Source organism: Cyanistes caeruleus, unplaced genomic scaffold (assembly GCF_971803275.1).
Source record: "Cyanistes caeruleus unplaced genomic scaffold, bCyaCae1.hap1.1 HAP1_SUPER_29, whole genome shotgun sequence".
Lineage (NCBI taxonomy): Eukaryota > Metazoa > Chordata > Aves > Passeriformes > Paridae > Cyanistes > Cyanistes caeruleus.
The window spans coordinates 302,365-313,552 of record NW_028256297.1 but is presented as its reverse complement, the minus strand read 5'-3'; the positions used below and the strand labels follow the sequence as shown (position 1 = coordinate 313,552).

At 50.0% G+C, this 11,188-nt stretch overlaps 1 long non-coding RNA gene across 1 annotated transcript; it reads right to left on the bottom strand.

Moving 5' to 3' along the window:
- Positions 1 to 1,593: 1,593 nt before the first annotated feature.
- On the bottom strand, positions 1,594 to 7,549 carry LOC147645194 (uncharacterized). The gene is made up of 2 exons (XR_015282439.1): positions 4,549 to 7,549; positions 1,594 to 2,410 (listed from the first exon to the last, which is right to left on the bottom strand). It is a non-coding gene; the product is annotated as an uncharacterized LOC147645194 (long non-coding RNA).
- Positions 7,550 to 11,188: the final 3,639 nt, after the last annotated feature.

The following is an 11,188-nucleotide window of genomic DNA, read 5'->3' as shown; positions in this document are numbered from 1 at the left end:
GAGAGTGTGATAATTTTACTAATTGTATTTTTAGCAATCTGGTTAGTTTACAGCATCTTAAAAAGAGAAATACAGAAGAAAATGTCCTGGAACCAGAAGATAATAAAGGCACTGACGCGAGATCTACACTCACCATCCTCTAGTTCTCCATTTCGTGACAATATCCAGGACAACGTTTACATCAATCGAGGATTTGAAGAACATCAAGTATAAACTCAGAAACAAAGGACTGTATCAAGTGAAAACATTTGCACTTATAGTGAAGTGAAAATGCTTTCAAAGGGGGGAAATGATAGTAAAAGGCCTTAAAATCTTAGAAAATTCGGGGACTTAGAAAGAGGTTAGGTTTGGAAAGCCCTGGGAAAAGCAGGCCCTGGAAATGTTAGGCCTTGTGCTTGCTAAAGACCAGGTCAAGCTGCACTTGTGTAGTCAGTATATGATAAATGATACAATTGTTAGATGTGATTAGATATAATTATTGTTTAGAGAACATGGGGAACCATGTTAGGGGGCTAAGGGGGATCACGAGAAATTCATGCTTGGGTAAAAACAATGTATACAATAGAACAATGTAAGTTTAATAATTAATATGTAAGTTGCATAACGATAGAGTATAAAATATGTTCAACTCGAAAACCCAAGTCGGGTCAGATTTGGGTATGTGTACCCCTGACACCCAGAGCTCTTTAAATAAAGCACCTTCATATAACCATTTGTGGTTATGTGTGTTCCTGAACGCTAACAGGAGGCTCTGGGGAACTCCAGGCCTGTCAGCCTGAGCTCGGTGCCTGGTGAGGTTTTGGAACAGACCCCCTTGAGTGCCATCACACGGCACCTCCAGCATGGCCCAGGGGTCAGACTCAGCCAGCGTGGCTTTAGGAGGGGCATGTCCTGCCTGACCAACCTGATCTCCTTTTATAACCAGCTGACCCGCCTGGTGGCTGCGGGAAAGGCTCTGGATGTGTCGAGCTGGACTTCAGCAAGGCCTTGGACACGGAGAGCCACAGCATTCCCTGGAAAAGCTGCAGCCCACGGCTTGGACAGGAGCACTCTTTGCTGGCTGCAGAACTGGCTGGAGGCCGGGCCCAGAGAGTGGTGGGGATGGTGCTGCCTCCAGCTGGTGTCCAGTCCCTGGTGGTGTCCCCAGGGATCTGTGCTGGGCCCACTCCTGTTTAATATCTTCACTGAGGGTCTGGCTGAGGGGGTCGAGTCCAGCACTCACAAATTGCAGATGACACCAAGCTGGCTGTGAGTGGGGATCTGCTGGAGGGCAGGACAAGGAGACACAGCCTTAAGCTGCACCAGGGCAGGTTTAGGCTGGACAATAGGAAGGAGTTCTTCCCAGAAAGGCTGATTGGGAATTGGAATGGGCTGGCCAGGGGGAAGGTGCCGCGGCGGCGGCGGAAAGCCCAGAGCACCGCAACTTCTCTAAAGAAATAGCCCTGAGAAGGGCTGGCCCGAAGTGCGTGTGTGGCTTCGAGCAGTCGAGTGATTCCAGCTCAGCTCAGTAATAGTATAGTGATTTCAGCTCAGCTCGGCTTGGCTCGGCTCAGCGGCGGCGGCGGCAAACAACACAGGAAGCAGGGACGAGAATGCTGGTCCAGCGTTCCACCGAGGCAAAACCTTTTATTCAGGCAGAGCTTTGGCGAAGGGTGCCAGTAACAGCAAATCTACCGAACAGGGAAGAACCCGGGGTATTTATGGGGAAGGAGAGGGGCGGGGGGGAGCCTGAGATACATGTATCAGGGTGGGACAGCAGGGGGGAACACCAATGGGACACAACAGTTTAACATATCTAACTCAAAGGCCTCTGGGAGTGACGCATTGTGTCTCTCTGAGTACAAGGTGTCTTGCTTCCAGGGGGGAGCCAGGATCTCGGGCTCAGCAGGCTCCTCCGCATCCACAACTCCCCCTTCTTTACTTGTTAAAAAGGCATCTCCTAGAGAGTTAGCTAATAGATTCTTAAGACATGAAAACATACTTGGGAAGATAATAACAATTAGGAAAAACTCAAAAACGTTTTTGAGGAGGGAGGCAACCCATCCTTTGAGCCCTTAGCTCTTAAAAACATCCTCAAGCCACTGGGGCTCCTTTTCAGTCTGGAGTTCTTGGACCACGTGTTGGGGTCTCTGGATGCGGGCGTGGATGCCTTCACTGGGGCTGGAGAGGTCAAAGCAGCACAGTCTGTTAGATTCCTCGCAGCCATGTCCATGGGCAGGCAGGATGATCGGGGATTGGTGGCACTGCTCATGGACAAGCACATGTGTTCTTGTTGGAGCGTTTTTGTGAGGGTGATCCACACGTTCTCCTGGGGCTGTGCTACTAGCCAGGCATCGACAGCTGATGTTTTCAGGAGCATCCAGATAATCAGGAACGTCAGGAACTCAAGGATGGTTTTGCACTCTATTTTCTACAACAGGACATAAAAGATTAGCTCTGATTTTTGGAGGGGGGAGGGGGAGCTATTTTCTTTTTCCCTTTCCTCTCCCGTCTCCCCGCTCTTAAAAAAACAAAAAAACAAAAACAAAAAAAAACCAAACAAACCCCAAACAATTATAAGCAAGGTTATTCTGTGTGTTGGGGACACATGACCCGACAGTAGCAGCAGCACAGAGGTGCATTTTGGTGCAAGCTGGCAATTTGGGCTAGGCAACGAGGGCAAGGGGAAGGGGGAGGGAGTTAAGAAGACTTGTGTACTGTCACGGTGTCAGGCGTGACATTGGCAGTCGTCTTGTTGCAGCCCTGGTAGCAGGACGGTTTGGCCTCTGTCTGGTTGTTGGTCTGGTGGCAGGTCGGTTCGGTGGACTCTGACGACATCTCCGCTTCCAGGCTGCAATGGGCTGCTGTTTTTCTGGACTTGTGTGGGTCTCAGGGGACTTTGAAAGTTCTGAATCTGGTGCAGAGTTTGTAGGGCCTAAATAAGGTTTTACATTTTTCCCTGGGAGCCACTTAGGTCCTGATGGTGTGGACACACACGCGTACCCTCTCCCCCAGGTAATCAGTGGGAAAGGTCCTGATGTCAGTTGTGATTCAGGATCTTTGATCAGCACTGGTGGCTTCTCTGTGAGTCTGGCATGAGTTGAGTTAGAGAAGTGCCGTATTACAGGGGGGTCAGGCTCTGTAGGCGAGCAATTTAGAAAGTTCATGACATATAGAGCCTTACAGAGCCTCTCAATGGGAGGAATTATCTCTGTTCCTCCCCGCTGGTGATCAAGGACTCTTTTTAGGTTTTGGTGGGTTCTCTCTACTATTGATTGCCCTGCAGGAGAATGAGGAATGCCCGTGGTGTGTTTCACCCCCCACTCATTGAAAAAGTCTCTTAATTTGTGAGAGGTGTAAGCAGGTCCACTGTCTGTTTTAATTTGTTGTGGGACTCCCAGGGTAGCAAAAGCAAGGAGAAGATGTCGGATGGTGTGCTTGGCATTTTCTCCTGCATGGGCTGAGGCAAACACTGCACCAGAGAAGGTGTCTACTGACACATGTACGTATTTGACTCTCCCAAAGGATGGGACATGAGTGACATCAGTTTGCCATATCTGGCAGCTGTTCAGTCCTCGGGGGTTAACCCCGGAGTTAACGACCGGTATTTGGAAAGATTGACAATTGGGACAGGTGGCAACTATTGCTCTAGCCTGGTCTCTGGGTAGTCTGAACATTCTCATCAGTGCAGGCACATTCTGGTCGAAGAACTGGTGGGACAATTTCGCTTGTGCGAAAATGTCAGGGACATTGGCTGCCTCAGCAGGCATGGCTAAGGCGTCTGCCTTCCTGTTTCCTTCGGCAATGGCACCTGGGAGGTCTGTGTGCGCTCTCACATGCATGACATAGTAAGGTTGCTTTCTGTGAGAGATAAGATACACTAATTCAGAAAGCAATTTGTATAAATTTGGGTTAGAGACCTCTTTTAGAAATGCATGTTCTGCTCTCATAGCTATTCCAGCTACATAAGCCGAATCAGTCACCAGATTGAAAGGTTCTTGGAATTTCTCAAAAGCTCTGACAACAGCTGCTAACTCAGCAATCTGTGGTGATCCCTCGACTACTTGGACATCAGACTCCCATTTCTGTGTCTTAGGGTCTTTCCAAGTCATGACTGACTTGTGGGATTTCCCTGAGCCATCTGTGAAAACTGTCAGGGCCTGGAGCGGTGTTTTGCTCTGCAATGATTTGGGGACTAAATTAAATGTGGTTTTGAAAAGTCTGTGGCCAGGTGGGTGTATAGAAATTTGGCCTGAATAGCTATCGAGAGCAAACTGAAGGCTCTCACTGGTTTGGAGCAAAGGCTCCAAACTTCCAGTTGCCAATGGAAGGAAGATGCAGGTGAACTCACAGGCTGCAAGAGTACGGAGACGGACTCTAGCTCTTTTAATGAGTTCAGCCATGATTTCCTGTGGGGTGGTAATAGTCTTAGTGGGCTGATTATGTGTAAAGATCCACTCTAGGATAAGGAGTGGATCCTTTAATGCCATGTCCCATTGAAAAATGAGCGCATGTAAGCGTGGGGTCTTAGCCAGGATAACCAGCTGGAAGGGCAGGCTGGGCTCATACCGGTGGGCTTGCCGTGAAGACAGGGCCTCCTGGACCTTGGTGATGGATTCCCGGGCCTCTGGCGTGAGGGAGCGGGGTGAGTCGAGGGCCTCACTGCCACGGAGCAGGTTGAAGAGGGGTGCAAGGACTTCTGTTGTTACCCCAAGCAGAGGACGTATCCAGTTGATGGACCCGCAGAGCTGGTGTAGGTCCTGCAGGGTTTTGGGGTCGTCTTTGATGGTCAGCTGCTGGGGCACGATGGTCCGCTAGCGAATCTGGAGTCCTAGGTAGGTCCAAGGGCAGGTGTGCTGGATCTTGTCTTCACGGATCTCAAATCCAGCGTCCTCAATTGTCTGGATAGTTTTTTGTAAAGTCTGGTGCAGATAGTCATTGTCAGCAGCACAAACCAGGATGTCATCCATGTAGTGGAGGATGACAGCATCTGGGAACAGGGTCCTCACAGGTGACAGAATGTGGGCCACGTACCATTGGCAGATGGTAGGAGAATTTTTCATACCCTGAGGAAGGACCAGCCAATGGTATCTTTTTAAAGGTGCTTGTCTGTTTGGAGAGGGAACCGAGAATGCAAATCTGGGGGCGTCTCGAGGGTGGAGGGGTATGTTGAAAAAACAGTCCTTGATGTCAATGACAGCCAGCTTCCAATCCCGGGGGAGCATTGAAGGGGAGGGCATGCCAGGCTGGAGGGGTCCCATGTCCTCAATGACATCACTGATCTTCCGGAGGTCCTGAAGGAGTCTCCACCTGTCCTTGCCTGGTTTGCGTAGGACAAAGACAGGGGAGTTCCAAGGGCTATTGGACTCAGTGATGTGGCCCTTGGCAAGCTGCTCTTCCACAAGGGCTTCCAGTGCGCGCAGTTTGGTCTCAGATAGGGGCCACTGATTAACCCACACTGGATGGTGCTGTTTCCAGGTGAGTTGGGGGAAGGTAGGTGTCACGCGCTTCTCAGTGACCCCAACTAAAAATCCCTGCTGGGAATCCACAGAGAAGGTCCCCATTGGGACAGGAGATCCCATCCCCAGAGGGTGATTGGTGCTCTCACCACAAATGGCCTGATGGTTGCCATTTGTCCCTCAGGTCCTTCGATAACAATATTCCGTTTGCTCCTCATGGAAGCTATCATCCCTCCAATTCCTGAAATCGTGCCTGCTACAGGTTGTAATTCCCAATTGTCTGGCCACTCGGAGCGGGCGATGATGGTAACATCTGCTCCGGTGTCTAGCATTCCTGGGCGCTGAATCCTTTCCCCATAACAAAATAGGCTGCAGACCACGATGGGTTTGCAGGAGCCCACAACCTGAGTCCACATAGCGCTGGGGTTGAGGGGAACATGATCTGGGCAGTCACTAGGAAGTAAAAAGGCCTGTGACACAGGAGTCTGTTCCTTTAAATAATAAGGAGGGTCTATGCAGGTCAGAGAGATGGAAATTTCATCTCCAGGGTATATAGTCTGGACCTCAGGAATGGTATGAATTTGCCCTGGAGAGTTGGTTGGATCCCCAAGTATTAAGATGTTAGAGGGACCGCCTGGTGGTCCACGTTTCCCTGTGGGGACTTTGTAAATACACTCACTCTTCATATGTAAAGAGTGTCTAGCTACCAGTTGACGCAGGGTTCCCATCTGAAGCGCTCCACCTGCTGGGTTTGATATTGGGGTCCCCGTGGAGGCAGGGTGGTGGGTTTGGCAGGAGGGGTGGAGCGGTGCGGCATTTGATTTGATGTCGAAGCGCGGGGCCATTCCGCGCTCTGCCTGGAGTTTCCCGAACGCCAGTTCTGTCTGAGGAACCGTTGGTGGGCTGGAGGTTGTATAGAATGTCTCTCTGGACAGTCTTTGAAAAAATGTCCAGGCTCACCACAATTAAAACAACAATTTCTATTGGGGTCTGCAGCATAAGCTCCAGATATCGCCTCTGCCACTCCTTTAGCCACTGCAAGTGCCACTGTATTCTCACTTGAGGCAGAGGAGTGTTTGGTGCAAGCTTCAACCATCCGATCTATGGTTGGTTCTGGGTCCAGAGGGAGGGCTCGCAAAACTGGTTTGCACTCCTAATTAGCATTGGATATTGCTATTTTTACTAATAATTCCTTTTGCGCCTGAGGGCTCTCTATCTGCTTTTCAATGGCTACTTTTAACTTATCAATATATTTAATAAAAGACTCAGTTGCTCCTTGCTTAATATTGGTGAAGCACTGTGCTGGCTCTTTATCATCAGGGGTGGTAAAAAGAGATATCTTAGCAACATTAGCTATATCCTGTAAAGCTGCTTCAGGCAGGTCTCGGGCCTGATCTCGGGGCTTTTGGAAGTCTCCTTCTCCTGCTAAGTGCTCTAAAGTAAAATTAGGTCTGTTAGCACCTCTTGCATAAACATCTGATAACTGCTTTAAATGTTTTTTCCACTGCCTCTCCCACAACATGTATTCTGCCGGAGAGAGAAGGCAGTTCATAATATTCTTGATGTCATGGGGAATCATGACGTGGGCAGAGAAGGAGGCTTCTAGCAAGTGTTTAAAAAAATGTGAACCCCTGCCATGTTCCTCGGCAGCTTTACAAAGCTCCTGCAATTGCCTACAATGAAGGGATTCCCATGCAGCAACCTGTGCCCCTGTCCTGTCTCTCCTCATTATTACAGGATAGGCAAGTGTTTTCCTTGACAGAGCTGAGTTCCCCGCTCGTGTGGCTTCCCTCTGCACCTCAGTCCAGGGGTCTTCATACTCAGAGTCTGAATAAGAAGATTCACTGCTCTCATCTCTTACTGGATACAGGGCGCGCTTGGTATCAGCACCGGGCCGGCTCGGCTGTCTAGAGCTGGCCTTTTTGTGGCTGCGTGGGGAAGCTGGGGCGGCCCCGCTCCAGCCGGAGCCGTCCCGACCTCCGGGGCACAGGATCCCTGGTGCAGGCCCGCCGCTGGGGACGGGGCCCTCGCACAATGGGACAGGAGCAGGGCCTGCGACGTGGAGGGGTTTCCCGATGGATGGGGCAGGGCCCGACGCGGTTACACCCAACGACACAGTGGGGGGGAGGGGCAGCAGGACGCGGCCGGAAGAGAAGGGGTGAAGGCAGGAAAAACGGGGTGGGACTGGGACAAAATGGCGTGGCTGGCCACGTGGCCAGCGCCTGCTGTGCTAACGCTAGGAACTGGGGGGGACACAACCAGGTGTGAGGGCATGGGAGAGAGGGTAGAGGAAAGGCCCAGAGCAGCATGGCCACTGCTGCCCTGGCACGGGTAGAGAGGCGGTTGAGGGGCATCAGAGAGACGGCAGCAGCTCTGTGCCTGGGGGCAATGTCCACCCCCCAACTGGCTCTCAGATAGGGAAAGGGGTTCAGGGACACCTGGAGGGGCTGACGGGGTTGGGGGGTTTAACTGGGGACCCAAAACTTCCTCTTCTTTTTTTCCCTCTTTTTCCAATGAGAAAATAATATTTTGAAACACAGGGAAAAATTTTGCAACAGAAAAATCCCCTTTAGGTTGACCTGTACATAACTTTCTTCCCACTTTATCCCAAAAAATTCCTGATTTTGCAGAGTCCGAATTAATCTTAAAATGTTTTAAAACCCAATGAATAAATCTTTTTAAATCCCCTTTATAAAACTTAAAATTTCCCGCTTTTAGGGTATTTACAACTTGGATATGAAAGTCCCTCTCAGGTGGGGTCAGCCTCGAAATGGAGGGCTGGTTCCCCATCCTTTTTCACTCCCCACCCAGCAGTAAAAACGGCAAAGAAAAGAAAAAAAAAAAAAAGCCCGAAAAAACCTTTCACGGGATACACTTACAATTTCTCTTCGGCAGACACCGGCGGGCGAAAAAAAAGCTGCTGGGTAGGTGGTCACCTGGGCAGCCGGTCCTCAGGGGCTTTCCTTGCCCCAGATGGTCCCGGTCTCAGCCTCTTGGATCGCTTCTTGCTAGAACGCAAGCAAGCTTCCTCGAGGCGAGGCGGCTCAAACAGCGACTCGCCTCGCAGCTAAAACTGCGGGCGGACGCTTCTCCAGGGCTCCTTCGAAGGCCCCGCGTTTGGGACACCACTTGCCGCGGCGGAAAGCCCGGACCACTGCGACTTCTCTAAAGAAATAGCCCTGAGAAGGGCTGGCCCGAAGTGCGTGTGTGGCTTCGAGCAGTCGAGTGATTCCAGCTCAGCTCAGTAATAGTATAGTGATTTCAGCTCAGCTCGGCTTGGCTCGGCTCAGCGGCGGCGGCGGCAAACAACACAGGAAGCAGGGACGAGAATGCTGGTCCAGCGTTCCACCGAGGCAAAACCTTTTATTCAGGCAGAGCTTTGGCGAAGGGTGCCAGTAACAGCAAATCTACCGAACAGGGAAGAACCCGGGGTATTTATGGGGAAGGAGAGGGGCGGGGGGAGCCCGAGATACATGTATCAGGGTGGGACAGCAGGGGGGAACACCAATGGGACACAACAGTTTAACATATCTAACTCAAAGGCCTCTGGGAGTGACGCATTGTGTCTCTCTGAGTACAAGGTGTCTTGCTTCCAGGAGGGAGCCAGGATCCCGGGCTCAGCAGGCTCCTCCGCATCCACAGGAAGGTGGCAGAGTCACTGTCCCTCTCCAGTGGTGTGGGGGAGTGACATCAGTCTCTGTTTAATAATTGATTTTGCTTTAAAACAATTGCTTCAAAATTCCTTCCTGTTTCAGCCTGATTGTCTGTGCTGGTTTTGTATTAGTTGATATTTGTTGAAGAGGGAAGAAGTCACCCACAGAAATGATTTTTCTAGGAGGGAGCTGCTAAGATCTTCCTCTGTGCTTAGCAAAACCAATAGCTGGCTGGCTCTGAGAATTGTCAAGCTATTAAATAATTTAGAAGCTGTATCCTCCTCTGTGAAATCCACATTTTAAAGGCAGGCAAGCCCAGGAAAGCTCTCTGTTGTTTCCAGCTGTGAAGAGTTAACTGGGTGCTGGTCAGGCCAGCCCTGCTCCCCCCTGGCCTGCACCGAGCCGGGCTCCGCCAGGCCCTGGGAGTGACTCTGGGCTGGGCCAGGCCCCTTCATCACGGCCCGCGTGGCCCCAGCGGCTGCCGGGCACAGGGAGGGGAAGCCATCAGCCCGCAGCTGAAATTGAAGGAAGCAGGGCCTGGGACCAGCCATGAGGCCAGAACGGCCATGACTGTTCTGGCTAGGCCCCCTGAGATCTTGGCACAGCCCCAGGGCAGCCTGAAATCCATCACTGTGACTGCTTCAGCAACTGCCCAGCAGAAACCATCATGACCATCTGCAGGTCTGGGTGAGATATTAACTCTTTCTGTGCACAGATGAGACCTGCAGACCTCGATCCTCCCCTTGGGTGAGAGAAAAGGACAGAGTAGGAGACTAATGCCAGAAGTATGGTAGACTACACCTGTCTTCAAATGTCATTGAATTAGAGAAAAACTCTCTCCAGGGCAAATTATGCAACACTTTGCATAGTTGTAATCCTGTGAGATGATGGAAGAGAAAAGGAGAAGAGAGAGTTGTTGAAGATCTGTGGCTCTTAAGAGACAAAGAAAATATTTCTGTTTCCAGAGATGATCACAGAGACAAATGAAGAGAACTTTTGCTTTTGAAGAACTCATCCTTCAAATGTCACCCCTTGAATCATGGCCCAGTAACACACCTCAGAGTGGTGTGAAATGGGAGGAAAGGACTGATGGCAGAGTTTTCTGGGCGACTGGCATCAGAGCAATAGGAAGGCATGCGAAAATGGATTTCTTGTGAAAAACTCCATAGACTGACAAAAGAGAACTACTGTTTCTCTATAAAGGCTGGTGAAAAGACTATAGCAAAGTTAGGACTGTTTTAACCACCAGGTATTTTTTTTCACTATGTTATCAATTAAACATGGGAATGGTTTGGTGATGGGGAAAAAGGGTTTCTGGAAGTTTTCTTCTGGTTTCTTCTCCTTGTAGTTTGCTTAATAAAACTTAGTCTATTCCTTGTAAGTTTTAAGCTTCTTTTGCTCTTCTCATAATCCCCATCTCCCAGCAAGAAATGAGTAAGTTTTACTGTGGTTTTTTAACTAATGGTTTAAAAGCATGACAGGTGTCACAGAGAGGAGGAAATTGGGGCTGTCACTGCTGTGGTGTCACAGAGAGGGGAGCACTGGTGCTGTCACTGCTGTGGTGTCGCAGAGAGGCAAACACTGGGGCTGTCACTGTTGTGATCTCACAGAGAGGGTGTCACAATCCGCAAGGTGGAGTTCATGATGTGGTTCTTTTAGTCGGTCTTAGAATACAAAAGATTATCAGCAAACCAGAGACTTAAACAGCAAAACACACTTTATTGAGTGCTCATCAGCACTATCATATGCGATAGAGGGAAAAGAGGAGAAAGCAAAGCATAAGGAAAAGAGAGTAAGGGGATTATAGCTACCAATGTCGAAGTCCACTCAGCTGTCCAACAACGCAGAGTCTTCTGTCCGTTGGGGAGATCTCAAAAGAAGGTAAGTTTGGGGTGTGATTTTATAGTCTTTTACAAAGTGAGTGGCACAGGGCCAAAAACTCATCAGAGGAGACGGATGATCATTGTGATGAATTCCATTGCGCAGGGGGCAGGTGTAGAGTACAGAGCAAACCACGTCTTGCAAGTCTTTGTTCACCAGCAGGAACGAGAGCAGTGTACCGTGCAACAACCTGCAAACAATCACTTAGCAAACATC